The 24770-nt window shown below is 31.0% G+C and overlaps 1 protein-coding gene across 2 annotated transcripts in view; it reads right to left on the bottom strand.

The window, feature by feature from the left end:
• Window positions 1–16833, bottom strand: part of LOC118181919 (uncharacterized) — a 557302-nt gene extending 540469 nt beyond the window's left edge. For both annotated transcript variants that reach the window (XM_085819274.1, XM_085819273.1), the window contains exon 1: window positions 16412–16833. The gene's annotated coding sequence lies outside the window, so the exon portion shown is untranslated. The remainder of the gene's footprint in view (window positions 1–16411) is intronic.
• Window positions 16834–24770: the final 7937 nt, after the last annotated feature.

The raw sequence follows: 24770 nt of genomic DNA, 5'->3' as shown, positions 1-24770 counted from the left end.
AATCAAGAATGAGTCATACGGGAGTAATATCCTTCTGTAATGGTAAATTTACGAACAGAAAAGCGCGAAATAATACTGTAATATTTTCAAAACCTTTTAAATCAAAACTTAAATAAAATAAGCTAACACACATACAAAAGAAAAAAAAAAATAAATAAAACTCACAATTTACACGTTAAAAATAATAGTATAAAATTCTTTGGTCTTTGCCGAGGAGCAGCCGGGTTCATTGCCGAATGGTAAAAGTCGCTGAATACTGGTAGTTCGGTCCGAGGTTCTAATCCCCCGAAAGGGCTGGCAGCATGGAAGCTTTCGTGGTTTTCTTCCATGTGCAACGTGCATACGAGCCAGTTTCCCTTAAAAAGTCCTCCACGAAGGCATTCCTGTCTTTAGACAGATAGCCCTCGAGTGCTTTGCCATAATCAAGTAAACCAAACCAAGGAAGAGCCGAAAGAATTTTCTTCAACATAGCTGAATAGAGCTTTTATATCCGAATGTAAAACACAACCGATTCAAGAAAATTAAGTTTAAAAGAAAATTTAAAAAAAAAAAAATCTGAAATGTTTCAGATTTTAAATTACTTCTAAAGGGGCGTTTTTTTACCGGTTTGTGTGTTACCTTTATTTATTAAATATCACGTTGTTCGCACTTAAACCATAAAATTCAGTTCAACACCAATATCGCAAAGTAGTTTTAAAATAAGCATATCTTTAGAATTTCCGATACAGAGACTCACGCGCTGGAGATAAAAATGTTTTTTCTGTACAACTTTGCCATTTCTCGGTTTGAAATCCTTGAATTTGTTAATCAGAAATTTGTTAAAGTTTTACAAAATAGGAAATCGATAGTAAAACAAATTCCAAATTTCCAATTTGGTCTTCCACATGCCTATATTCGTAGGAGAATTACGTCATTCAAAATTCGGTGGTTCTATGTACCGTTGTTTTATCACAATGCGAGAAATATACCTACACGTATGCAGATTTTTCATTATTTAATTTCTTTAAATATAACACAGGGCGATAATACTTTATGGCAGCAGTTTGAAAAGTGATTCGCCGTTTTCAGAGAATCGACGCAAAATCGCAAAACGAAAACAATAGTCCTTAAGGGACAAAGCCCCTTTGGACTAATAATTTTTAAAATTAATTAAATGAGAATAAATCAATACAAAATAAAGTTTTCAAAAGACACTAATTTTTTAATAATATTAAAATTTGATATTATTTGAATTCATTCATCAATACCTGCTCCGAGGTGACTCGAATAAGAATCGACCAAAGAATTTTCAACCATTACTAATTTCATATTTTGCGAATTTTGTTTTTGTTTTACTTCAGTTTTAGTTTAAAAGCTTTTTGAATACAAATTATTACTGTGAGTTTTCTTGATAGTAAGTTTGCCACTATATTAGATCTGTGCAATTTATCTGTTCCTTTATTATATATATGTGTGTGTGTGTGCGCGTAATAATTTAGAAGAGAAGATTAAAACTTGCAAACATGGCTAATTTATCCCTTTTTTTCTAATTCTTAAAAAGTCCAGTATTAATATGAATTACACGCATCTTAATAGGTTTGATCTGCTCACGTCTCTTGATTACAGTTGCATCTTTTTTACATCGTATAACAGTTAGGAATGACGAAATTAAGCTGCGACATGTTGGCAAGACGGTAAGCAAGAGCAGAATGCAATGCGTCATGTTTAAAATGGAAATTGGATTCAGAGGGATTTGAGTTCTGGTTTCGAATTTCCCTATTGGCTGTAAATAAAACGTTTCGGTTTCAAATTGAAATATTATTTGTTAATTCATTTATACATGATTAATAATTAGCGTTATGTCAGGATAATTAGACATGGAGACCACAGGAGCGTTATCCCAGAAGGGCTATCAGTGTCAAAATCGGATTTTGCTCTAAATCACTTTTCAAATTGTTGCCACCAAATATTATCGCCCTGTATTACATTTAAAGAAATTCAATAATAAAGAATTTGCATGAATGTATTCATGTTTTTCGCACTGTGAAAAAACAACGGTACCTAGAGCCCTCAAATTTTGAATAACGTAGTCCTCCACCCGAATATGGACATTTGGAAGCAAGAAATATGGATTTCAATTTTTTATTGTGTATATTTCATATTTTGTAAGACTTTAGCTAAAGCTTTGTAAGACTAAAGCAGTTTTTGATTAACAAAGTCAACGATTTCAAAGCGAGCAATGTACGAATATGTATACATACATACATATATATATATATATATATATATACATATCCAACGCACAAGACTGTCTAACGGAAATTCTAAAGATAGGCAGTTTTTAAATATTTTTAGTCCAAAGGAATATTAGCCCAAATGCTCTCGAAACGAAACGTGTGTGTAAATGGGGAAGGGGAAAAAAAAAAAAAAAAAAAAGGTTCCTTTGGGAATGATATAAAATCTTTCAGATTTATTTTATTTTATTTATTTTATTTATTTATTTATTTATTTGAATGGCGTAGTTTACAGAAATTAAGCAGTTACTGTTTTAGGATGGAAGGGCAATACCCAAAGTATAATAAAGAGTTAAATGACTGTTACAAATTAAAGTTTTATTTCTATACATTAATTGATTTTATATACTGTGGAACTATTGCAAAAGTAAAGCTAATATTTTTTTATAGATATACTCCCACCTTCCTAGCGTGCCGTCGTGGTGTAGTGTTTCTGCACTCTGGGCCGGTATTCCAGAGGTCCGGCGAAGGCGGTTGCTAATTTTTCATCTCTCCGGCCGCCGAAAAAATACCTAATGTCTACAATACAGCTTTAAATTTATTCAAACAGAAATGCACTTTTTTGATGTTCTGATACTTTTGTATTTATACTACTTCATGTGGGAAAATGAAATAGTACTCGAACGCTTAAAATTGAATTTTATTTCGAATTGAGTTTTAATTAATTTAAAAGATTAAGTTTTATCACTTCGCAGCTGTAGAAGAACCTTTTATTAATTTAAAGTTAAAATTCTCTACTAGATGTTGAAATTTACAGAATGCAATTTTTTTTAATGTGGTTTTAATCGAAAAGCACGTAATGCTCTAAACCGCACACTATCGCACAGCATTCTAGCAAAGGTATATTACAGTAATCAATGAAGGGAGTATAATCTGCAAAACAGAGTCATAATAATCCTTACCTCAACCTTTAAAACAAGACAAATGATTAAAAATTCCCGTTGCATGTTTATGCATAAATAATAGATGGAATTAAACGCTACAATTAAAAATAATTCCTTTAACTTGGTTAGTTAGTTCAATGATAATTGAAAGAAAGATAAATAAGGATTTTCCAGCTTCCGAATTTCGGTGGGGGGGATACGAAAACATAATTGCTTAAATATAATAAAGATTTCCTCGGCTTTATTTCTGCATAATAAATGCGAAGTTAGATCTTATTTTCGATTTGGAGGCTGATAATTTGGCGAATTGAAGAATGATAAATAAAACAGAATTAGGCTTATTTTCGTTAGAAAATTTATATTATCAGATAAAAAGCAGCTAATTCGACAAACGGGCCGATAAGCCTTTTTAATTAAACTCTAAGAAAATAGGAAATTCCTTTTTGAAATTATGAGAATTCTTGTTTGTTCTTTACATCAACGCAAATGTCTTCTAAGTAAGTGTTATTGATTATGACTATTAACAGAGATTTTTCTATGTAAGACAAGTTATTTGTCGGAGGTGTTTGTACAAATATTTTAAATGTAAATTCCGGCCCTTTTTTTACGCATCATGTGCTTTGCATTATATAAATTCCATGCTATTAAGGTTACAAAAATGTGCTTTTATTTTTCTTAATAAAAAATTCCAGTAAGAACGTTCTTAACCCTTTGTTGCATACAAATAATCTAGAGAAATTAAACGAAAATGTTTGTATTTTTTCTACTTAAAATAACCTTAGTAATAATAAAAAAAAATAATTTGATTCAAATTTCGTTTTAAATAATTGCTACAGTTTGCTCACTACAGTGGACAGCATGCATATACGTACATGCATACAAATATCTTCTCGACGATTTACGATCATTTACGATCATTGCATTTGAAATCATTTACCATCTTCTAAATGGTAAATCTACAACTGACATATACATACAGACACTTTTCACCTTTTTGGTGTTTGCTTTGAGTTACGATCAGTTGTAATAAATATTGTTCATACCTGACTAGTTATATTAAAGGGCTGCTAAATTTTTATTACCATGTATTTGCCATAACTATTTGAGCTAATAAGAAGTTAGATGTTAGACTCTGTTTTCGGCTCTCGTTGCTAAGTTGCAATCGCTTTACGAAAATAACAAACTAAAATATAAGTTTCTGTGGTAGTTAGTTATTAGATTTTTATTCATATACACATAGTTAACCGAAAGAAATTATTCCAAAATTCAATTGCCAAAAGTGTCCTCTTGAATAGACTCTTTAAATCATCATAGCACAAAAAGCTAAACTGGTCGAGGTTTAAAAAACTAAAAAAAAACCCACAAAAGAGTCTGAAAGTTTTCAGCTGTTATATTACGCCCAAAGGGCCATTTATTTTATTTTTTTTAAACATTTTGTGTGTTCCCTTTATTTATTAAATATCATGTTCTTTCACTTAAACCACATAAAATTCAGTTCAACAGCAACATAGCAAAATATTTAAAAACAGCATATCTTTAGAATTTTCGACTCACAGTGTTGCCATTGCTCTGTTTGAAATCGTTGAGTTTGTTAATCAAAAATTCGTTAAAGTTTTCAAAAACGTGAAATAGACATTTGGAAATTCGAAATTCAAGATTCGGGACTCCAGGTGCCCACGTTCGAGTGGAGGAAAATGTGAAATAGACATTTGGAAATTCGAAATTCAAGATTCGGGACTCCAGGTGCCCATGTTCGAGTGGAGGATTACGTTATTCAAAATTTGTTAGCTCTAGGTACCGTCGTTTTCTCACAATGCGAGAAGCATACCTACACTCATGCGCCTTCTGCTTTATTTAATTTCTTTTAAAATAATACAAGGCGATAATATTTGGTGGCAACAATTTGAAAAGTGATTCACTCTTTCACAATGATTCAACACAAAATCCCATTTCGAGTCTAATAGCCCTTGTGAGCTATTTCACTTAAGCAATTTCAGTTTCCACTTTTCTGTTTATTTTTATATTTTCTATTGTAATACAATTAACTGAATTATTTATATTTTTGTAAGTAATTTTAAGTTATAAATATTGCTTATATAATATTTAACTCAATACTTAAAAGTCATTGTTGCAATTTTAAATATTAAATGCCATTTTGAAAGCATCTAATTTTCCGATTTACTATTGAGACTGAAGAAATTATAGCTTCATTGGACATAAATATCTACCCCAGATTCTACATAAAATTACTATAAATTCTACATAAATGCTATAACTTCTACCATAAATTCTACATAAACATTTCTGAATTTCATCTGAAAGTTTCGTTAATTGAAATGTCTAACGCTCGTAAATCTGAAGTAAAACTCTTAAGAATCATAGTCATAGCCAATTCGCCCTTCATGAAGAAAATTCTTCATTCAGATGACACAGTTTGGTACACCAATTTTTCATTTTCTACGCGAAATATACTCGCATATTTTTTCCTTGCAAAAATATACACTATAATAAAGCATGCGTTAGGAAACGCGATTCGCACTTCGTAATAATTTTCTGATTTCAGTAATACATCTGGCATCATTTAGATCCTAAGGGTTTAGCTTTAGAATCATGTTCACCAACACTGGAATTAAGGCTCTTTTTTAAGAATAAATTACAACTGTAGATTTATACGTAAGCGTAACTACTTTCTAATCTGCTTGTATATTATATTATACGCAGGTTCCGATTTTATATTTTTGACATATTTATGCAGTTCCTGAGCAAAGCAGTAAACTAAATACATTTGCAGGCTAAATTGAAAAAAAAAAAAAACTGTCGGTTAAGTTGAATTTCTGAAAAACTAATGGACATATTTTAATGAAATTTGGCATGAATATACTACATCTATAACAGAGAAAGAGATGTTTCTGTCAGAAGTAATTATACGTAAATATGATTATCAGGGTAAAGCTCATAGTGCAGGTTGACCAAAATTCACGTTGTGATATCGAACTGATAAGGGGTCTAATAGGGATATGTCCCCTCTCACAGCCACACAGGTTGCGCAGCACCTGTGCGGCTGTGAGAGATACTGGGCAAGAGGCAGTTGAGGGTCGCCTGTGACAGTCCTAGCGCGCTGGAGATAACAATGCTCTTTTTTTCTGCACAGAATTGCCACCACTCACTTTGAAATCGGTGAGTTTTTTAAACAAAAATTTATTAAAGTTTTACAACACAGTAAATAGATTATAAAACAAATTCAAAATTCGGGTTTCCAGGTGCCCATGTTCAGGTGGAGGACTACGTAATTCAAAATTTGACGGCTCTTAAGTACCGTTGTGTTTTTATACTGCGTGAAACATATATACAATCATGCATACTGTTCATTATTTAATTTCTTTATATATAATACAGAGCAATAATATTTGGTGGCAACAATTAGGAAAGTGATACAACGCATTTAAGTGTTTTGACGGAAAATGGTATTTCGAGAATAATATCGCATTCTTGACTAATGTGCCATTTAGGCTAAAAAAGGAAAAAAAAAGTTACATTAACGTTTGAAACAGGCTACTTCAAAATAAATCGTATGGCTAAAAAAGGGAGGGGGGAGGGAAATCTGAAAGGTTTCAGATTTTAAATTACATTCAAAGGCGCGTTTTTTAAAATATTTTGTATGTTACCTTTATTAATTAAATATTATGTTCTTCACACTTAAACCGTAAAATTCAGTTCAAGAGCAATATCGCAAAATAATTTTATAATGAGCATATCTTTTAGAATTTCAGATACACAGTCTCGCGCGCTGGAGATAAAAATGTTTTTTCTGTACAACGTTGTTATTGCTCGCTTTGAAATCCTTGAGTTTATTAATCAAAACTTCGTTAAAGTTTTACAAAATAGGAAATCGATAGTAAAACAAATTCCAAATTTCAAATTTGGGCTTCCAGATGCCTATATTCGCAGTAGGATTATGTTATTCAAAATTGGATGCCTCTGGGTACCGTTGCTTTATCACAACGCGAGAAACATACACACATTTATGCAGATTCTTCATTATTCAATTTCTTAATATAACACAGGGATTTAATATTTCGAGGCAACAATTTGAAAAGTGAAACAACGCTTTTCGTGAATCGATGCAAAATGCTAAAACGAAATCAATAGTGCTTCTAGCAAATTGACCCTTTGGGAGAAAAAAAAAAAAAAAAGAAAAAAGAAAAAAAAGAAAAACACTTCCGTAAAAAGTGTTAAATAAAACACGTGTAGGAATTATGTATGTGAAAATAGACCTAGGTATATATAAATCCTAAACTTGCTTATGATTTATCCATAAATTCACTACTAACAGACAAACGTGAGTCTTTGAAAAACAATTTCCGAACTACAATAGCCACATTCGAAACAATGAGCATTATTGCCAGACATGCAAAGAGTGAAATGGCAATTAAAAAAAAAAAAAAATGAAAATCGCTAGGTTCTTTTAACACATTCGCACGCAAATCTGCGGAGTTAGACCTCGCATGACAATATGCAATAATTTCGCAGGATATATCTTAAAAGAGTTTAAAGAGAAACAAAAGGAAATGTAGTAATCATTTTCTTCCAAGTACATGTTCTTTGAAATAGGAATTTTTCGTTCACCAATTTAAAATGGAAATGAAATACATTTTTCGAGTAACAGAAATTTCTTTTTCATTTGTGCAATAAATATACCTGGGAAATTCCTTTAGAGACTTGGTTTTAGTTATTAGAAGATGGTATTAATTATAAATCCCTAATTTTACTTTTTGTTGTAGTTTCAGTATCTGAGCGAGTGATTTTTCAGAAGCAAAAGTAATTTAGAAAAAATCATAAGCCACAGAGAAAATGTTTTCAATTTAAAATTTTCCTTTCTCAACTGTATTTCTTTTGCCATTATTATTAGTTCCTTTTTCAGATTGCGCTGAGAAATAAAATTAAATAAACATTCCTTATGAGAAAATATTTTAAAGCGAATAGAGTGCCGTGCGCTTTCCGATTTTGAATAACGCCTCAGAATTGAAAAATACAATACAATTATTCTAACTTTTTCGTTTCTAAGCAACAATGTCTGTTGTTGATGCAACATAAAACACTCTCAGTGGAGATGAAATTAAATACTATATAGCAAAGAGTAAAATGTTACAGTGTGTGAAAAATAACACATCTAAATATGTTGAATATGTTGTCAAAAATGAAAAATGTCAACAGAACGTGGAAAGATTTAAACTGCTGTTTAATTTCAGTGAAATATTTTAGATATCTGATACATTTTGAAGAATATCTTTATAAAATTACTACATCCAGTATTTTGTATCGTTTCATTACGTTAAATTGTCAGTGAATTTATCATTTATGTATCCTGATTGCCAGGCAACAAGGCAATAAAATACAAGTTTTTTTAATTTGGCTTAAAAACAGCTAGTTCTCGAAATACTGCTTTTCAGTGTAGAACTTACAAATTAAAATTGTAATTGTTTAACAAAATGAGTTATTTTAAAGCACTAATTTTAAAATCATATATGCGAATGATTTCATTTATAACACTATACAGATATAATTCATAATATACTGAATAAATATATTCAGCTCGAAAGGCATTAGCCCAGAAGGGCTATTAATTTCGTTTTGGCATTTTGCATTAAAAACTTTAAATGCCGGTTCACTTTTGAATCTGTTGCCACCAAATATTACAGCCCTGTATTATATTTAAAGAAATTAAATAATGAAGAATCTGCATAACTGTATGTATGTTTCTGGCATCTTGGTAAAACGACGGTACCTAGAGCCATCCAATTTTAAGTAACGTACTTTTTCACCAGAATAAAGGTATCTCGAAGCCCGAATTTGGAATATCTCCAGCGCGCGAGACTGTGTATCGGAAATTCTAAAGATATGCTCTTTAAAATTATTTTGCGAGAATACTGTTGAACTGAATTTTATGTTTTAAGTGCCAAGAACATGATATGTAATAAATAAAGGTAATACATAAAATATTTAAAAAAACGCCCCTTTGGACGTAATTTAAAATCTGAAACCTTTCAGATTTTTATTATTATTATTATTTGAATAATATTGCTAACTGATGCAATTTGAAACAGAGAAACACTTTACGACCTAATTCGTTTCAACAAAGAAATCGCTGTGCGAGAGTTCGTAAAAGTACGGCATAATCATTAATTCGAAGTTTACGTCCGATGTTGCGTTGATATGGCCATGGTATTACATCAGACGATTATTTTTACGTTAAGAAATTCAGACAATTTTCTTCTTTCTCCCATATTTTTTCCTTTTTTTTTTTTTTTTTTTTTTTTTTTTTTTTTTAATAAAACTTTAGATGAAATGGTAATTCCACCGCAGTTCAACGCAATAATTCATAAGAATTTATTTTATTCCTTTTAAAAGGTTCATGCTTTTAAAAATAATTCTATAGTTAATCACTCACCACTTCTCAAAATCATCATTTTCATCAGTCAGAGAGGAATTTTCACATTATGAAAACTTCTAAGACTGTCGGTGTACTTTTATAAGGTACATCTACCATTTTTATAACAAAGCATGTTCAGTTGACATTTGAACAACGCGGTGATTAGCGCGAACCCGCGGGTTGTCAAAACAGTGCGTATTTTCTTCTTAAGAGGCAGAAGGAGTTCATCGGCCTTACCAGTAACACAAAAATGTCAGTTACCACATATTTCATATGTTAAACTTAGTGTTAGCGTACGTCATATGTTAAACATAGTGTAACCTCATGTCCGTATGTTAAACTAAGCGTACAATATTAAACTAGAGAAACATGCTAAAGAAGGAAAATTTTGCAAAGAGATAGTACCTATAATCACAACTCTGTAATGCATTGGATGCTTATGTTTACGGCAATAACTTTATCCATATGCAAATAGCTTCGATTGTTTCCCGAATTATAAGATATTTTCTAAGACTGCGTAAATTCCAGATTTTTTTTTTCCACAAACAGCTAATAAATCCGAGAATTTCGGACTCTTTTTTTTTTTTTTTTTTCTTATTACTTTTAAATCTCTGTGTGCAGATGCTAGTTATTATTGAAACTCTTTTTACACTACTTTTTGTTAAAAATTTCACCAAAAGTATTCTATCAAGTAATTATATACCAAAATCCACACTCGTTTCCATAAATCACATTAAGCATATAAGTCATTCCTTTCATTTTTTACCCAGAAGGGCTATTAATTTCGATTTAGCATTTTGCGTTGAAAACTTTAAATGTCGGTTCACTTTGCAAACTGTTGCCACCAAATATCACAACCCTGTGTAATATTTAAAGAAATTAAATAATGAAGAATTTGCAAAAATGTATGCTATGTTTCTCGCATTGTGATAAAACGACGGTACCTAGAGCCATCAAATTTTGAATAACATACGTTTCCACCAGAATATCCGCATCTGGAAGCCCAAATTTGGAATTTGTTTTATTATCTATTTTATATTTTGTAAAACTTTAATGAATTTTTTATTTTCAAAGCAAGCAATGGCAACACTGTACGAAAAAAGAAATATCTCCAGCGCGCGAGACTGTATATCGGAAATTCTAAAGATATGCTCCTTTTAAAATTATTTTGCGATATTGCTGATGAATTTAATTTTATGATTTAAATGCGAAGAACATGATACTTAATAAATAAAGGTAACCCACAAAACGCCCCTTTGGGCGTAATGTAAAATCTGAAAGCTTTCACATTTTTTTAATGTATTTTTGCATTCTTTTTTTTCACAAAATGAATTGTCTCTACATTTGTTGCATATCATAAAAACATAATGTGAAGTTATATTCACCGTGCCTAAAAGATTAAGTTTTAAAAAATTTATTTATTGCCAACGGCGGAGAAATTACCCCAACCACCAGAATCAGAAGTAAAATTTCGACAGAAAATGCAAAAAAGAGAAGAAAAGGCATGAGATAACAGCAGTGATATTTTTTTCACAGTATTTGGTAACTGATTTTATCTGCAAAAGTCGTACATATAATCGTACATAATCTGGAATACATAAACGATGAGCATTTTCTGATCATCCAAACCTCGGCTCAGGGCCGGTGGTAGGCATTTTGCGACACCGGTTCATTCTGCGCTGGCCCTAAATACTACTGCCTGGTGTCTTCCTAAATTCTAAGAATTTTACACTCACTAAATTTTGTAGCCCAGTGCATCTATAAATTCCAGAAATTTTGTTCTATATGCTTTTCTAAGTTAAAATTTTGCCGCCCTTAAGCTCTGCCGCATCGGTTGCGTCATCTCTGGAGCCGGTCCCCTCCCGGTTTCAATATGCAGTAGAATTGCTATTTTTGGGGGGTATTTTCGAGTCTTTCCCCCAAAACAACCAACTTACGCATTCGTGTACCACAGATGTGTTTGAATACAGGTATAATATTTGCATGCTTTACGTTTAACAGTTATTTCCCAGTATAGTATCCACCGCTATTAAGATGTAAATATCGGTTTTACAGATTTTTGTTTTCCTCATAAAATTTCTTGTTTCTTTGAAAAAACTTCTTCATTATTTTCTGAATGGAACAGTAGCAGTGAGCCTTAAAATTATACAAAAAAGCGTTTTCCCGCCGTTTCATAAAATCGACAGTAAACTGGAATCTTTTCGCGGGGGTTCGGGCAATCAGAAAATACCAAAAATAGTTTTTAGTATTTCCATTAATAAATTGCGTTTGCGCAATTTGCGGTTTGTGTTGAATTGCTGTAAAGGGCGAATCACTTTTTAAATTGTTGCCACCAAATATTAGAGCCCTATAATATATTAAAAAATTAAATAATGAAGAATCTGTATAAATGTATGCATGTTTCTCGCACTGTGATAAAACAACGGTACCTAGAGCCATCAAATTTTGAATAACGTACGTCTCCACCCGAATATGGGTATCTGGAAGCCCAAATATGGAATTTGTTTTATTATCTGTTTCATATTTTTAAAGCATTTATGAGTTTTTGATTAAGAAACTCAACTATTTCAAAGCGAGCAATTGGCAACAATATGTATCTCTAGCGCGCGAGACTGTGTATCGGAAACTCTTAACATATGCTCTTTTAAATATTTTGTGATATTAACGTTGAATTGAATTTCATGGTTTAAGTGCGAAGAACATGTTATTTAATTAATAAAGGTAAGGCACAAAACGTTAAAGAAAGGCCTCGTTGGGCGTAATATAAAATCTGAAAGCTTTCACACTTTTTTTAATATGATGGGGGGGAGTATCCATTTTATAATGTAGTACAAAGCAGATCAAACCGTTTGCTTTCAGATAAAATTAATGTCAAACGTACAATCAGTATATAAGTATAATAACTGAAAAATAAACGAACAATCAATGATTTTTACAATGTTAAATTCCCTGTAAAAATTTGTACTTAATTACCAATTGGTATGTTACTACGATTACAAGCTTATAGAAATAATTTCTTCCATTAATGTTGAGTTTAAATGTATGCAACTGTTCCATAATATTGTACGCTTAGCATTATATTATTTACTCAACTTCACAAAAATTATTATAAAATATCGTATATCATATTTAAATACTTAACACAATGAAAATGCTACATCGCTTCTTTAAATTAAAAGCTTATGTAATATTTCAAGCGTTTAATTTTATTTTAAAATATTTCAAACAGTCTCTATTAAGAATTCAGGAAGACTTCACTGCAATTAATATTTTTAGTTGCTAAGAATATATTTTAAAATTTTACGCACAGTTTATAATTTATTTAAATAATTTACAAATATTTAAGAAAACTGATTATGTAACATATATTAAGTATAAGAGACTGGAGTTAAGAACAACAGTAGGCGATAAAATTAAAAATTATCTTTTACAAAATTAGATTCATATTTTTAATATCTGTAATGGAGAAGTTATTTGTTCATTAAGAGTTCTAGTTTAATACATTAAATTCTAATTTGATTCGCAGTGAAAATGCCTTTACAAATTTAAAAGTCTGTTTTGATCAGAAAATTCTTCGTGGAAATATGTCCCGACACCCACCGCCTTACAGTCTGCAACATTAAAAATAAAAAAATAAATTAAAAGTCGTAAATTGAAAGGAGAATTTAAATACAAAAACTAGATACTTTTTTCGCGTCGATAAATTAGTTTTACTTGCTTTAGCAAACATTAAGAAAAAAATAAATAACTTCTAGCGAATGTTATTCTAAAACGTATCTAAAAGGAAAAAACTTTTAAAAGTGTGAATTTGTTTAGAAATTAATTACTGGAAGTTTTCGCAGCCGAGTAATAATTTTAGAGTTTAGATGTGTGTCATTTAAGCCCAAATTTTTTTAAAGTAATTCCGTCACTAAAAGTCCACATTTTGAGTGCTACAACTTCGAAAATAAAAAATAAATTTACTACAACTTTTCTCTGTTTCACTATAAAATCAACGAAAGTTCAAGTCTCTTTTACCGAAAGCTTTTACATAACTTAATGCGCAATAAAAAAACTAAGATATTGTTATATTAAATGCTGGAACATGACAAGATGTTTAATTAATATGATAACATGCTAACATAAAATCTGTACAAAATATACTTCGTTCAAAATGAAGTGGAAATAAAGGGTCAAAAAACAAACTCTAGTTGATCAGTACAATTTTTTGGGCAATTTTTATAGTCTTAAATTATTTTCATTGGGTATTTTAATTGGCATAGTTCCTTTCTCAAATAGAGTTTATGTTACTTCCGCTCATTTACCTTTGTTTTTAGTCCAAAGGGGCAATTTGCCGAGAAGACTATTAAATTTCGTTTTGGAATTTTGCGTTGATTCCCTACAAGCGTTGTTTCACTTTTCAAATTGTTGCCACAAAATATTATCGCCCTGTATTATATTCAAAGAAATTAAATAATGAAGAATCTGCATAAATGTATGTATGTTTCTCGTATTGTGATAAAACAAAGGTATCTAGAGCCATCAAATTTTGAATAACGTAATTCTCCTGCGAATATGGGCATCTCGAAGCCCAAATTTAGAATTTGGAATTTGTTTTATTATCGATTTCATACTTTGTGAACTTTAACGAATTTTTGATGAACAAACTCAAAAGCAATGACAACGTTGTGCAGAAAATACATTTTTATCTCTAGCGCGTGAGATTGTGTATCGGGAATTCTAAAGATATGCTCATTTTAAGAATATTTTGCGATATTGCTCTTGATCTGAATTTTATGGTTTAAATGCAAAGAGCATGATATTTAATAAATAAAGGTAACACATAAAGGTGTTAAAAAACGCCCCTTTGGACGTAATTTAAGTTTCAGATTTTTAAACCCCCTTTCCCTCTTTAATTTAGTTAAAATAACGAATTATGGTAGTCCTTAGCATTCGGAATTACTGATAGTATTTTTAGCTACAAAAAATTTTCCCATTCGCAGAAGTGGAAGTAACAACTCTGCAAAAATATACAATATTCTATAATATCTCTAATAATCTATAGCAAATCGTATACGTTCAGGACAGATAACTTGTAACTGGTTTAATAAGAACGTAGAAACTATAAATAATACTCTTAGATCTGTTACAAACGCCTCATTAGCTTAGTCTTATGTTCCTTACTAGCGGTTAAAATACGCGAAATATTTTCTTATTAACCATTTTCGTGAAATTTAGTTTATGTGATATATAAAAGTCCGTTTTTTTTTTTTTTTTTTTTTTTTTTTTGATATTACGAAATTGGAAATTCGCAAATTTTAATCAAAATTTGAAGTGCAACATTATTTTTTATGAAATTGTCAGTTTTTTTCAGTTTTCGACATTAAAAAAAATAAAAGAAGAAAATTCGGCCCTAAAATATTATTCGTGATCGAAATACTTTTTTTTTTTTTTTTTTCGTCTGTGTTCAATACAAATGTTGATTGAATTGAAAAATTGAAAATACATAATCAAAAATTTCAATCATAAATTTTACATGAAATGTTTCGCACAGCTAAGAATAATGAACTTGGTTTAAGCAAATACTTGCGAGTACCATTTAACGTTGCCAGTTATTATAGCATTTTCAAAGTTTTTGAATAAAAGAAGATATTTTATATTAAAGATATTAAAAAAATTAAAAAAGAAGATATTAAAAAAAAAGAGATCATAAATTTTACATGAAATGTTTCGCACAGCTAAGAATAATGAACTTGGTTTAAGCAAATACTTGCGAGTACCATTTAACATTGCCAGTTATTATAGCATTTTCAAAGTTTTTGAATAAAAGAAGATATTTTATATTAAAGATATTAAAAAAATTAAAAAAGAAGATATTAAAAAAAAGAGCATATATAGATAAAATAAATCAAAGCAAATTACATATAATTGTAAAAAAATTAAGTCTGTTAAATGATATAGTTTATAAATTCATACATATAAAAAATAAGCTTAACTCTCACAAATAATAGAATTTAAACTTTATTTATTTAAATTTCTATTTTTTCGACAATTATAAAACAGGATGTTAATCTGGTATGCCAGAATAACCCTTGGATACTAATCTCTGACATTTAAAATAAAAATTCATATTAAGCCAGAATGAAAGTGAAACTAAAAACGGCACTATTTCATATATTATAATTATCAAGCGAGATGATACGGTTCAGCATTTTAATAACTTTATTACGTTATAAAACTAATTTAAGAAATGTCAAATGCGATAAAGCTACACTGTATTCTGAGACTAATATTAAAAGTTCTTATAAGAGCTAAAATATTCGTCAAGTTTGAAATAAAACACGTTTCGAACGAATCTTCTATCTCTGAAAGAACAGAATAGGCTTTTTTCACTTAGATATTAATTCCAATGTTTAAAATTAGAAACAGAAATAACTTTTAGCAGTTTTTATACATGATCTTTTTTTTTTAGCTTCTAAGCAAGATTTAAAAAAAGCTGTTTTCGGGTTTTAAATTATATATATTGCATATAGTTAAATACGATCATATCAGTTGGTGTGTAAAGCGAGTAACGAAGTAATTTTTATGTGTTATTCTCGTCGAATTCATTATTTTTAGTCCGAAGCTACTTATTCAAAAAAGTAAATAAAAATCATGATGCAAACAACCTTCAACTTATAAAAATGTAAGGAATATTTCGTTTAATTTAATAAAAAGTAAGGAAATCATTAAAAACTAAATATCAATAATTCCCACGGTGTTTTCGCAAGTAATAGTAATATGTCAAAGATCGCGAACAATAATTATCTGCCAAAGACATACTTAATAAATAAATAATTAATTACCTTGAAATGTATCCTCCAGTTGAGGTTTTATAACCATGTCAGGCTTGATCATCAGTTTTTCAGCCCGACACCAACGGCAAAAAAAATTTATATTGAAGGAACCACCACTATAAACGTGTTCGTTCAATAGATAAAACCTTCCTTTCAAGTGACTTCATTTAGATCATGAATAACACATTAATATCCGATCGAAGTTGAAATTTAAAGAATTCTCTTTTCATATTTGACGCACGGTGACCATCTATCCGCGTCCGGTCTGTTTATTTACATAGGCCGGAGCACTGTCATCTTTACAGAGTTGTTGGTCAGACACCGAGGAACATGGAGGCAAGAAGTGTTACGCCACTGCTACTGTTTCATTGAAGCGTCCCCAGGTTGCGCCTCACGCAGAACCTTACCTCACACTGCGACAGATAGCTTGGTTCTGGCATTTCTAGATGAATGTTGGTAGAGGGACTCCGCCGGTAGGAAAATTCGGATCGTGGGGGGTTGCCATACGCTCGTGACTCGCCAACGTAATAAATTTGTAGCGCCAAAAAGCGGGATCTTCCGGTCGCCAAAGAAGCGGGAAGTTTGCCCAGAATGGTTATTTTCTACTTGTATTTCGTTTGGGTTATTTCATGAATTTTCGGTTTTAAACATCACAGTATAGGGGTTCTCAATCAGGGGCAGTTTTAGTTGGGAGGGGGTGGGGGTGGTGATGCGGTCAGCGTTTTATCTAGCTATTAGGTATTATTTTTTAATTTATGGGTCTAAAAAATACTATTCAAATTTTGGTAGTTACCATCATTACTGTTTGCTGTTTAATTTATAGAACGCTTTAAGAAATAATCGAAATTCATCTGTGCATTTTTCAAGTTTTGTAAAGAAGGGTAGGGAGGTATGATCATCAAGCAATGGTGACAGGGATGCATGGAGCAAAAAAGGTTGAGAAGCATTGTGCTACTATCAAAATCGTAAAAACAACTTTGTATTTAGCGTAAGTATAATGAAACACTCAATCGGTTTCGAGGGCAGCTAAAGGTCCCTCCTCATCAGGAGAAAGAAATACCTAGAAAGAAGAAAATAAAGGAGAAGGAGTCTCAGAAACACGGGGTCCTTATCAGCACTGCACGTGGTTATAACTGGATTTTTAATCAGAGTTGCACTGGCTGTCTACTTTTACTGAGCCAGGCCAGGAATCTGAACTTCAAATAATTCAGATTTTGAGCGTGAAAGTGCATTTGCCCCTCGCTCCCTATTTTAACTTCGCTCATTTTTCTTGTCCTTTATGCTTGATCAGATAGATCAGATAGCCTGGCTCAATAAAAGTAGGCGCCAGTGCAACTCTGATTAAAAATCTAGTTATAACCACGTGCAGTGCTGATAAGGACCCCGTGTTTCTGAGACTCCTTCTCCTTTATTTTCTTCTTTCTAGGTATTTCTTTCTCCTGATGAGGAGGGACCTTTAGCTGCTCTCGAAATCGATTGAGTGTTTCATTATACTTACGCTAAATACGAGGTTGTTTTTACAATTTTGATTGTCACTTTAGCGTGTTTCTCTTCTATTCTACATTGTGCTACTAGTTTCAGCGCAGAATTAATTTGAAAATCTGCATCAGAACCATGTAGCATATTTATTACCCTTTTATTTTTTAAAGCAGTATAATCGGAGCTTAATTTCTAAAATTAGAAGCGCCGGAACTATAGGGAAGCCATTTGTAAAAGTGAATGAAAAAAAATAAATAATTTATAACTAAAAACTAGCTATTACGTAAAGAGATAAACAAAAGATTTAATAAATTAATGAGAAAGAGTTAAATAATAAATTAAGATCTTATTTGGTTTAGATATCTTTTCGACCAAACGTTTCGCCCAGTTTTCCTGCCCTACTCCTATCACCAGCGGAAAGTGTCTTTCTACAGATCCTTTGCGAGCTTCCTAATTCAGCGCCACCTGTCATATGGGGAAAATATGTATATGTTACCGGCAATGTATGAAATGCAGACTTTCTATAGGATGCCTAGAGAATGTCTAGGCATTTTATAGAATGCCTGGAATTTTTAGTCAAAGTATGAAATATGAGAATTATTATATACTTTGTTTAGGTATTCTGCCTCGCATTTTTAGGCAAAGTATAAAACATGAGAATTATTATATACTTTGCCTAGGCATTTTATATAATGACAAATACGCTTTAGGCAAAGTACGAAAAAAAGGGCATGATAAACTATTATTTAAAAGACGTTCATTCCTGAAAAATACAAATGTTATTTTGGAAAAATAATGAAAGACTGCCGTTAAAAACTTTTATTCTAAATACGTTAAAAAAAAATCTGAAAGGTTTCAGATTTAAGAGTCTCAACCTTCGTCAATGTGTTTGATTCCTCGGGAAAGATAGATATACAATGAGTAGTTAGAATCGATTTTCAAAGTTTATTTTTTCTTAAAATAAAATTTGTCTGCTGAAATCGTGATTCACTCACATAAAAGAAGTACAGGGACGTTTCTATTTAGGACTCCAAACAGCTTCGGTTAGAATTACGATTTATCTGAGAAGTACCGGAGCGAGGATCCGGCGCAATTTAAGCTCTTTTGTGCCAGAGTGATATTACTCCTGTTAATTGGGTTTGGTTTATTTGGTTATGGCAAAGCACCAAAGGCTACCTGTTTAACGGGAGGGATGTCTTCGTGATGGGCTTTCTAGGGGCTACTAACTCGTATACACGTTACATTTGGGGAAAACCACGAAAACGTCCACACAGCCAACTAATTCTCCGGGATTCGAAGCCCGGATAGAACTACCAATGTTCAGCGATTTTATCTGTTGGGCGCTGGCGGGCCCTTGTTAATTGGGAGTATATTGCTATAAGAAACACGAAGGAAAGGATTATAAATATTTTAGCTACAAAGCTTTAATTCATGTGTTTTACTTTTAAGTAGAACTTTTTAGTTAATCTTCGTCATAAATAATTAGTAAAGAATTTTATAATATTAAACCACAGTAAATGAAAAAAGGTTCATAAATTCGGTACATTAACCAATGTTTAACTAACTTTTAAATTTCTTCCATGCACAGTAATGTTAAAAATACAGATATTGTTACCCCTAATAGTAGATATAAAAAGATTTAACGTGTTAGGTTTGCAACCAGCATTCTTTCACTACGATGAGAAGAAACAGAAAATCTGAAAAAACGCCATATCCTCTATTTTTCATTAATGAGATAACCCACATGAGACTATCTCAAAAAGATTTTTAAAAAATGTCCGCTTTTAGAATTAATATGGCTTGTTTTCTGCGCTACTTCTCTTGTTAACATTCTATAATGAATTAAATTTCGGACTTACGTGCAAGAATAAATTATAATGTCGTATAAAGGAAGATTAGATAAGAGAGATCCTGTTTGTATGCTTGTAAGGATAAGTGAAATTTTTAAAAATTTTCTTCAACTTTCTCTCTTTAGGATCCTTTTATTTAACTCAAACAAAAGTTCGACAGGAGGCACTATTCACGCTTACAAAATAGCCAGCATTTATGGATTTTTTCCCCAATGGCGGACCCTCAGCCGACTTCGGCTTTACCACAACTAAGCCAGAAGTCGTGGTCACTTTTATTATGGAGGCACCAGGTGAGCCACGTTTGCCTCTCATGAAGGGACGGACAGTTACAACCATGCCTTCTCTGGGGTTCGAACCCGAACCTTTTGGTATCGCAGTTGGGCTACCCTAACCACTATACCGTCTGGGCAGGCAAATGGCATTTATGGCTTAGAGTACTGAATTTGATGTAACTAAGGCAATGTAAGTCAGTTCTACGGCTATACAGACAGAGAAACCTGAAGTTGGCTCTGACCTAAAGTTGACATGACAAGCCGTCGTGACAATAACGTGACGTCGGAAAATACTGCTTTCAAGAGAATCAAATTAGAGATGTGGCCTTCAGCAGAAGAAACATGCTCTGATTCTACTTCTTTCTTTAAATACTATCTCCTTTCTACATCATTTGAATACACGCGAGCCAGAAATTTACATTCTGGTAGGAAATTTGGAAACGAGATGGACAGAAAAGCAAATTAACATAGAATGACTAGTTAATTGAACTAAATAAATCCTTACAAATATGAAGAAAAATTGCAAAATGTGGGATAAAAGCACAGCTTATGTACTCTAAAATGAAAATGAAATTTACAAAGTTGCATGCACGCCAGTTTAGTCTTTAGGAATAGATAAAACTGAGTCTTAATTTGGCTTTGATTTCAAATAGAAAGTTTAGAGCGTTTCGGGACATTATATTATGCGATCTATTTGCATCAGAATTAAGCTATTTCTCTAAGAAACTACTTTGCCTATTTTTAGATACAGAAAAATGCTATGAAAAGTTCTTATTACATAATAAGAATCTATAAATGAAATTTAATAAGGAAATTTATCTCACTACAGCAAGATCTTAATAAAAAGGTAAGCAGTAACTTACACATTAAAGCTATTTGTTTTACAATCTACACTAAATATCCAACAGGATCGAATCCGAGACACAATCTGCATTTAGCAGGTTATTCAGACACCAGTGGACTCTAAGAAATACGAAAATATTTAAGCGTTCAATCTTAAAAATCCTTAAGATATTTTACAAGAGTAAATCAAGTTTGAATTGTGACCCAAAATGGTTGCCGGTATAATTTGGTATTTCACTTAGAAATGACATATAAAAGAACTTTATGGAAGTGTACTATTTTGTATTTCAATTCGTCTTTGTCATAGTGAATAGTCCAGAAGCGTAAGATCTAAGTCTCTTGCAACTTAAATTAACTTAAGGAACTTTCTTTAATTTATGCCAGAATGTCCATTAAGAGATCAAAAATAGTAATTAGTGAAAGTAACCATGTTTTCAATGTAATTAATCTTCGCAGATAACATTACATAATTAAGTGTTTGTGACTAGTTTGTGAAGGAAAAAATATTGACTGGTTTTTTGCTGGATGGCTACGTTTCAGAATCATATAAGCCTTGTAACTGGTGTTTAAAATGACATAGAAGATTCAAAAGCCATATAATTAATTTAATATATTTACTTCTAGGTTAGTGGTGTATAAAAATTCGAAAGCAAAGACAATTAACTAGCAGAGGAATTGAAGATATAGTAAGTAACAGAATAAGGTCAATTGAAAATTGGTTGAAATATGTAGCTAATAACGGAGGTTAGAAATATTATTTGTATTTTCAAGTATCGCAGACATATGCTATCCAATTACAAAAATACTTCAAATGAAGAAAATGTTCATGCTATGGATTTTTAAATTAAAAAATTTTAATTTTGTAAAAATTAGAAATCTATTCTTTTAGACGTTCTTTCATTCTATAGTGATATTTAGTAAAAGTTTTTACCCACACTAAAAACTAAAAGACAAAAAATTTGTATCGAGTATAATAAAAATTTATACCAAAATATTAAATTATAAAATTTGAAATTATCTTTAGAGATTGAATATAAACTGAAAAAGGAAATATATTAATTTGTATGTAACTAAAAATGAAATAATAATTTAGGAAAAGGTTTTGAATTTTACTGTATTAAGTGACAAACATTATTATGCAGACCTTCGTGCAACGTTTCGAACAATACAAATTGTTTAAAACCATTTTTTAAATAAGAATCTTATAGAATTTAGTAATCTAGAAAACAGTGGCAGGCTTTAGTGTTGGCACATAGCCAGTTCGTAACATTATTTGCATAAATTGAAAGTTTAAAATAAAATTATAGTCCAATAATTTTAGTCTTATTCCATTTTTTCTTCTTTTGTATCCTAGCTGCTTTCCACCTAAAATAGCTAGTTATTGTAAGATTTTAATGAAATCAGCTAATGCAATTTCACCGGTACAGCTAATGATTAAGAATAATTAAAATGAATTGTTGCTTTCAAATCGCTTAGTTTGTTAAATAGTAATGAAATAAATTTCAAAGAAAAATTAAATGTATTATTCTTCGCCAAATGGCGACAAAATGGTGCATGGAGAATATTTATTTTGGACAGTGGCAACACATATATTTTAAATCTTTGAATTCTTTCATTAAATTTGAAAGACAAATATCTTATGTTTTACCCAAGTGGCAACATACTTGTTTTATATCACAGAGTTTCTGACTAAATTTGAAACATAAATATGTTCCTTTTAGCTGAGTGGCAATACAAGCTTTTATATCGCAGAATTTTTAACCCAAAGTTCTTGAAATTTGCATAAAATATAAAATAATACGAGGAACATACAAAGATACATATATACGTACAAACTGTGTATAAAGATTTTGAAAGCATTTTTAGCAATTGAAAATTTATAAACTACTCGTGAGAAAATGTTTTATGTATACTAAATATAACAAAATTATAAACTAAAGATCTTAATGCTTTGATAGTTCAAAAGAATATTATTTGATGATATTAAAGGAAGAAGGGAAGAAACATATCAAACTTTTTGTATTTTATTTTTTACAAGTAGAAATTTTTGCTATATATAGGTAAGGACTGGAGAATCGTATAAAAGGTTTCGTAATTTTTATGAAATGGATTTTTTTTAATTAAAAATTCTACAACGTAACTATTTGTGTCATTTAAAACAATGTTATAACTGGAAGTACTACGACAAACGGTTGACAAAATGAAGTTCATGTATAAACTTTTGTGGACACACGTATATGTTATGGAGTTAATATTTAACTTTGAGGTATACAGTTTAAACACTTTGTGATGTGAACAAATTTTGTTGATCTTTATATCGCTAAAATATATACTACTGCGAAAGGCAGATTGCATTATTTACCAACAGTAAGTGTTAAAAGTCCGAAATATCTGGGAAGGCGATTACATTTTCAAATAAACACAGCAGTCACAGATGATTGTTTTCACCAAAGGTCGATCTCTTTCGAGCTAATCTCTGAACTCAAAGCACAACTAACTGGACTCAACACACTCAGTATGCTCTTCATTATAAACTACTACTCCGCATACAGGCAAAGTATTTATAGCTCTTGATCTGCCTTCGAGAAAATTCTTAGGAAAATAGATAAGAATTTGTTCTAGAATGCTGTCTCTCCGTCTATGGCATATCCCAAATTTCCTCGCCAAATGTCACTAAACGGACGATTTCGCGCCAAATCTGGAAACCCTGTCTTTTTTTGCAATTTTCTGACATCCCTTTGCGAGGAAGCTATCTTACCACAGCTGGGCACTTCGCAACACTATTCATAAAAAATACTTTTTTTAATACGAAGATTGTTACATGTAATAATGCATAATATGCTGCAATAAGGTTATGAAAATCGGAAAGGTTAGGAGAGTAAGTTAATCATGTCATATTGAATAAAAATAAGCAAGTATTTATTCTTATTGATGGATGATAAATGATTATGCAAATAATTTTAAAATGTCTGTCTAAAAAAAAACACAAAGCAGGCATACGGATTACCTTTTTATTTACATAGCGATATTTGTTTTGTTGTGTGTTATATGGTATTCAAACTTTTTGTGTTTTACAACTCCCCTGTTGGGTTTTACTCTTCTACTTGGTTTTTGTGTTTTGGTGTTTCACTTTGGAATAAAGGCATCATGTTTCATTATTATACTAATGGAAATATCTGAGGTAATATATTTCTGTGGTTATTTCCAATTCCTCTTGAAAATAAGGTTGCAAAACAGAGGAAAAGCAGATAAATAGTCGAAAGCAGCTGACTCAGCACGTCTAATTACAGCGTTTTCAAAACGTGTTTGCTTTTGCTCCGTAATGGTTTTGGTCCGGCTGAATGGGAATTTTCAGTTTTCCCTTGTGTAATGTGAATACGATCCAGTTTCCCTTAAAATTTCCACCACAAAGGCATTCCTTCCTTCAGGTAAAGAGCACTAGCATTTTTTGTTACAATCTAAATAATCTTAAATAATCTTAGACCCTTTGCACAGTTAAAACTTAAATTACTCGTATTACATAAATATATTGTACTTAGCTCTGAAATTTTTATTTTACTATATTGTATTTACCTTATCACGGAAATTACGTCCATGTATTACAAGAACACTTTCATGGATACAAAATAAAACCGACATTAAAAGTTAACGTTACGGCACTTCTAAGGAGCAAAGAAAATTAAAGTTTTTTGCGACTTGCTACGTTTAGTTAATTATAGTACTTAACTTTATTCAAGCAAAACATGCAGTTTCGTATTTTAATAGTCTTTTGTTTATAACGTGCATTTAAAAAGTACAGAAAATATTTCCAGCGATTTTAAAAGGGTAATTATTTTTTAACTGAGTTTTAATTTATTCAACATAAAAAAGTTAATTTTTTTTTTGATTGGCATGCATAAATGCCATTTTTATTTAAGAAATAGA

The sequence above is a fragment of the Stegodyphus dumicola genome, chromosome 6 (genome assembly GCF_044657685.1).
Source record: "Stegodyphus dumicola isolate Sdum_Otavi_A_Nest chromosome 6, ASM4465768v1".
NCBI classification, from domain to species: Eukaryota; Metazoa; Arthropoda; class Arachnida; order Araneae; family Eresidae; genus Stegodyphus; species Stegodyphus dumicola.
This window is presented reverse-complemented; position numbering and strand designations above follow the sequence as displayed.